This window comes from Rhipicephalus sanguineus, unplaced genomic scaffold, assembly GCF_013339695.2.
Source record: "Rhipicephalus sanguineus isolate Rsan-2018 unplaced genomic scaffold, BIME_Rsan_1.4 Seq4304, whole genome shotgun sequence".
NCBI lineage: Eukaryota > Metazoa > Arthropoda > Arachnida > Ixodida > Ixodidae > Rhipicephalus > Rhipicephalus sanguineus.
The window spans coordinates 379,580-386,328 of record NW_023615237.1 but is presented as its reverse complement, the minus strand read 5'-3'; positions in this window follow the sequence as shown (position 1 = coordinate 386,328).

Genomic DNA, 6,749 nt, shown 5'->3' with positions numbered 1-6,749 from the left:
GCAGAAAAATGTGAGACAGTCAGCGTTCTAACAAAATTAAAAATTTTATGAAATATGTGCAATTGTTATTCACGACACAGGTAGCGAGATCATGAAGTATGAACTTTATTTTTGCATATGTGCTTTACTCCCTACCCGGAAACAATTAGAAAGAATTCTGATTCTTTCTAATTCGAGCCTGTTAATTCTTCTTAAGAGGCTCGAACAACTTGTTTAGAGTGGATTTCAAAGAAAGAAGAGGCCTAGCCTAACTTGGATTGCCCAGATGTCTTGTACAAAATTAGTTGCATATACACACTGGCAACGGAAAAAACGCACAGGGTAACTCATGGTGTGACGTAACGTCAGCCCTCACGTTAGAGTACATATGTCAGTATTATAGAAACTATGTGCACTTTATGGTGCAATCAAAGTCGATCCAAATAGGTCGCGAAGCTTCGGGCGAAAAGCGGTTCAGAGCCTATTGTCAGCGACATCAGCAAGGGGAGCTATGAGTGCTGCGATTGAAACGCGACCATGTTTAGAGGGAACAAACAAACACTAATAGCGAAAAACCAAGTTTTACTCAAGGGCAAAGCAATCTTTATGTTTTACAAATGACATTTATTTCCTGAACATTAATATGTAGGTGCAGTGTGCCAAGAATGTACAACAGTTTTTAATTATTACGAAAAATCTTTTTCTGAGCGCCCCCTGAAGAGAGGTGCACGTCACTGTTATTCGGTGCAATCCTTGCGGCGTATAGAAAGGCGCGCTCGTAAAGTTCGTCTGCGATGACACGCCCCCTAACGTGTTCTGGTGTTTCGCACTTGCATGCTTTCTCTGAATAATTGAGGTAAGAATTTGATTTTTGCTGTGCGCTGAGTTGCGGGGTGCGTTTCATCGTTGGTGAACGTGTTGATTACGGTGTTCAACGGGACGACGCGGCTAACATTTACCGCCAAACGCTTTCCTCGGTACTCGCGGAAACCGTGTTCAAGGATACAATAGCAACATGCGTACGCCTGGCGGCCCATCTCTTCTAGATAAGACATCGGGGCAACGGTTGGGAGTAGTGTGCTTGCTGGATTTCGACCCTGCTGCCCGATTTCCTTCGTGAACATGCAGTGCCTACTATATTTCCTGTTATCGGTGACCAGATCGCTACGATATCTGTCGCGCTACAATTCGCATGCCTGTATACGTTACATGTAAGGTTAATTTAACCCAACATAAGACAAAACATCGCGCACGTAGTGTACGCACTTTTTGTACTTATTGCGAACTTGTTGCTCATTGTGTAGGGCGTGATAATATTTGCGATATTGTAACCACTGAATAAAACTGAAATGTCATCATTTTGGCGTGACCAGGCGTCACTTCTTCTGGTTAGAACTGAAGCACACAAGCAATGTGCTCTTTAAGGCCCCTGTGCATGTGCAAAGCAAATATACAACGCTGCAAACATGAGAGGTACGCTGTTGTTTACTTTAATCCCGCTGTGGAGTATTACAGGTGATGAGCCCATGAGCAGCTGATGCACTGCCATTTTCTGAACATATAGGCTTCTATGGAAACTTTGCGACCAGTTACATTTACCTTGGTGCAATTATAAGAATATAATACGCAATCTTCGCTAATGTATTCCTCCGGGGTCGAGCAATGCTTCAATATAGCTTGCTGAGTCATAGGAATACAAACGTAATGTTTATTAGACTGTTACAAAAGAGGAGCCAACACTGGAACCACACATGTTAACCTGATATTACGCCTGCATCGTAGGAGTACATATGTTGTGTTTATTGCTTTCTTGTAGAATTAGATAGCAAGCAGCACAACCACAATTGACGTTGCTCTGATATTGCGCCTGCATAGGCTGTTTTCCAAACCAGTTTATAGGCCTGGCGTGGCTCTGTGGTAGAATACCCGATTGCCACGCAGAATGCTTGGGTTCGGTTCCTGCTGCGATTCTAATTTTCATTTTTTCTATTCGTTGGGTCAACACTGCCGATGTCAGTTTTTCTTAACGCTCTTGCATTTAAGTTACCAATGTCTGTTCTCGCTGTTCTTGGGTAGATATAAACTCTCAATCACCTGTGGCACATACCCGTACACCGCGGCCCGTGGTAAACGGGTATGTGCCACACGTGTCTGGAGGAGTGGGTGTGACGCTGTACGCGATAGGATTTTCACGTTATTCATGTCATGACCCGACAGTCATATTCATCAAATCTTCTTAGCCTCCCATGCCAATTTTCGTCTACACCAAGTTAAGGAGGCGATCATGAGAGCACCCAGACGTAGGCGGCTAGATAGATAGATAGACAGATAGATAGATAGACACGTAGATAGAAATGCTCAAAGTGCCAAAGGTTCGCGAAGAAATGCTTCGCATTTAAAATAAGTTCTGGTGTCGAATACGCTGCACGCGATTGACATTGTTAGTAATGCATTCAACATGCATTTTATCACCTAAATTAGTAGTCTGAATGCAAGGTAGCGTTAATGTTAACGATGTATTAAGGAGAAAGCCTTAGATGCCTCATCAAACGCGAAGATTGACCGTCAGTGTCCACCGGCGTCGGGCACAGCACGAGTGATGAAAACAGTCATCATCACGTGATGACGTCACCATATGACGTCAACATGACATCAGAGATGGCAAAAATATCTGACGTCATCATGCGTTGACTGAGAAGAAAAAGATGGCTTTCGCCTTCGAGTCGTCTGAGGTGAATGCACAAAGAACCCTGTGAGTTCTTCTGCATTTTTGTCAACTCTGTATTAACCCTCTCATGCATACGGGCCTCATATGAGGACAGGTATTTATCCTACTACAAAAGTCGTCCAGTTACTCGTAGCGAATCATTAGCCGCATGTTGTCCTCAATTGTGAACCCGCCAATGTTCCTAACTTGTTTCAAAGGTGACGCTTGCTGTCCATGTTTCTTGAAGCTCCAGGTTCTTGCGGAGTGTAGGCATGTTTGAGGTCACTGAATGTTCGTAAAAAACAAAAAAAAATAATTGCTCGACAGGCTATGGTGCTTTTGAACTATAAAAAATATGTGTTAAAAGAACAACTCTTGAATAATACCAGCTCCCTTTGTTGACATTTTTTTCTTCACTATGCGCTTTATAGAAGGAATAGAACAAGTGTCCTCAAGTGGGACATTATGCAGACAGACTCATCTACAGGGACACCAAATAAAAAAGCGCCCGCAAAAAGCCAGGTCTCAGCTGAGAGCACTTGTATTTTCCCCCGCTTTACGTGCGCGGTTGAGTCTCCTTTGCAGGAGTTTTTGGATGTGTATCGCGCTTCTCGCGCGTCCGTAGAACGTAGGAAAAGCGATACTTTTCTAAGATGTCTTCTAAGAGAGGACTGTCCAGGGAAGAAATCGATGCTCTCTTGGACCACTCATCTGACTCTGATGACGATTCCGAGGCGGATGATTGAGAGCAGCTATTAACCGACTTTGGAACTTCCAGCAGCTCAGAAGAAGAGGGATGACAGCGAGCCTGTGCGTGCTAACGCGCTTCAACAAGCCCTGGTGCAAGGGCTTCCTCGAGAACATCTACCGCGTCATTTCAGTTTGAAATGTAATTGTTTCTTTGAGTGTTCTAGATAAATTTCATGTGTACTGATACCAAGGAATCATATCAGCTTACGGCATGATGTCCTCATATGGGGACACATCAGAATTTGATACAGAGGCTTTTGATTACTTGAAATAAACTTTTTTCGTGATCTTTGTGGCCTCCAGTAATACTTTCAGGCCAAAAATAATTTTTGCATCCACTGGATTTAATTCATGCACGAGAGGGTTAACTGCTTTTTGTATCATCATCATTGTCAGCCGGTTGTAGTCGACTGCAGGACGAAGGCTTCTTCCAATGATCTCCAGTTTACCCTATCCTGTGCGAGCTGATTCCATTTCATCTCTAGGAACTTCTTCATTTCCTCACTCCATCGAACTCTCTGTCTTCCCCGACTGCGTTTCCCATCCATAGGTAACCATTCTGTTGCTCTTACTGTCCACCGATTGTCTGTTCTACGCATTACGCAGTGTGCGCAGGTCGATTTCTTGCGCTTCATGTCAACTAGTGTATCTACAACCCCTATTGGTTCCCTGAACCATTCTGCCGTACTCCGATCTCTGAATGCTATTTATATTATTTTGCGTTCCAATGCCCGCTGCGTGGTCCTCAAATTTCTCTCTAGTTGCTTTTTGTTCTCCATGTTTCAGCCCTATATGTTAGAACTGGCAGTGTGCAGTGGTTATATACTTGAGAAACACTGAGCTTAACCAAAGCTTGTGAAGGACTCTTTTTATGTATATATGTGTGTTTGTGACTGTATGTACTACTTGTGTGTATATGGTGTATATGTGATCATTGTATATACCATAATCACCCGACACCTGGAGTAGCAAGCCAGGCGACAAACCAGGCTAACCTCTCCGGGCATTTCAATAAAGAATCTTATCTCTATATGTACTTTTCGCTTTAATGACAGTGGTAGAATTCCTGACAAAATAATTTACAGTGCCTTCAAGTGCGCTCTTGCCCATTCTTATTCTTCGGTGAATTTCTTTTTCGTGATTAGGCTCCCCTGTTGTCCTATTATACATATTCTTGAATACACTCCAATATGTGGTTTTATATCTTAAGCTCTTTCCGTTTCGCCAGGCTATTGAGCATTTTCCTTGGCTTGTCATATCATTTTTAGGCTTACTTCAATAATTCCTCGGTTTAATTCCTCAATAATTTTGTTGCAATTCGTTGCTATCGCTCCTGAAGAGCACTGTCATCTGTAAATCGTAGGTTGTTGAGCCATTCTCCGTTAACCTTGATTCCTGTTTCTTCCCAGTCTAGCTGTTTATACACTTCCTCCAAGCACGCAGTGACCAACATTGGGGATATCGTATCTCCTTGTCTGACTTTTTTTGATCGCAATTTCATCGCTTTTCTTGTGGAAGAGTAAGGTAGTTGTAAAGTCTTTGTAGATGGCGGCTAAGGTATTCACATACGATTTAGGTACTCCTTGTCGAGTTAGTGTTTTTAAAGCTGCGGATATTTCTGAGTCGAATGCCTTTACGTAGTCTATGAAGGCTAATTAAAGGTGTTTGTTAAATTCAGCAGCTTTCTCCATTACCTGATATATCGAATGAATGTGCTACATCGTAGACTGGCCTTTTCTGAACCCGGCTTATTCTTCAGGTTGGTTGAAGTCAAGTGTTTCTCTTATCCTGTTTAAAATTGCCTTTGTAAATATTTTGTGTATCACCGAAATTAAGGTATTGGGCCAATAGTTCTAAAGGTCGTTTATGTCTCCCTTCTTGTTTATTAATATAATGGTGGAATTTCCTTAGCTCACTGGAACCCTTGACGCTTTGAGGCACTGAGTGTTAAGTGTAGCAAGTTTCTTCCAAATACATGCTCCGTCGTTAATCAGATCGGCTGTTATTCCATCATCCCCAGCTGCGTATCCGCGTGGCATATCGCGTATGGCCTTTCTAACCTCGTCAGTAGTTACATATGGAACATCCGTATCTTGCGCGTCGCTACTTCCACTCGAAGTTGGATGACTTATTTTCGAACTATATTGTGCTGATTTTTATATGTGCTGGTAAATGTAGATCTTACCTATAGACATGGACATGTATGTGTTAATATGTAAATATGCTTGCAAAACGAGGATGTGCTTCGTGCCTCCGTAATGGAGTCGTCCGTTTTCTATTTAAATGACTATTAGAAAGAAGTGGCTCTTGTTTCTTCCCTTCCCATACTTATTTTTCCTTTGTCTGCACAAAAAAGAAGACGGTAAATTCGAGTTAACGTTGAAAGTTGACTTAACGCAGCTTAATCCAGCCAGTGGATTCCGAGTCACCTGTTTGAATGGGGCTTGCACGGTGTTCATGTGAATTTATGAAGAGTTGAGTTCTCTTGCACCAACTAATTAAGCTATTCGTGGAACGCAGAACTTGCGTGGACCCGTGCGCTAGGCTTCGCTTTCGAGGTAGACTTATTGCACTACGCTATGTCAGAATATAGAAATTGTTAGAAACTTGAAGGGGAAATTGTGCATCAGAAATCCGCACGTGGGGGTAGGCAGAGCGGTTAAAAATGCCTGCCAAGCTACTCAGCTGCATTTCTTTACCTAGTTTTACATATGTGTGATAGCTATGTATATATCCAGATTCTTAGTATCGCTGTATGCTTCTTGATATGCAGATACGGCCAGAAACACGGTGAGAAACTTACTGCCGAATAGTGATTGGCGATGTTATGACTCGCTTGAATACAGCTTTTGCGTTACCAGTTAGTAATTATGCGCGAGCTCACTGCAAGCACTCTAATGAAGGCGTGCATGTGATGAAAATGGCACCCTATAGTAAACAACGGTATGCATTCGCTGGACTTATAGCGTACTACCTGATTTCCAAGTGCGATCGCAGCACTCTGAGCTTTCTTCCCACACGTCAAGCTTTCCGTGTGACAAAATTGAAAGTTATGAATAGAAGAAACTCCAGTGCTTTCCTTCATCTTGGCAGAGGGCCTTCTACACTTAAGGCTACGGAGCTTTTCCTTAACTTCAGAGCAACAATGTGGCGGTCGAATGGTTGTAGTCAAGCTGCTCAAAGAGGGGTGCTTGCATTCATGGCATTCATTAACGCCGAGATTGAAGGAGAGAATTTCTAGTGGAGAGGGAATCAACAAAGAGCGCTCGATGTCGAATGCGTGTGACGGTCGGCCGAAGTTACAACACCGCGT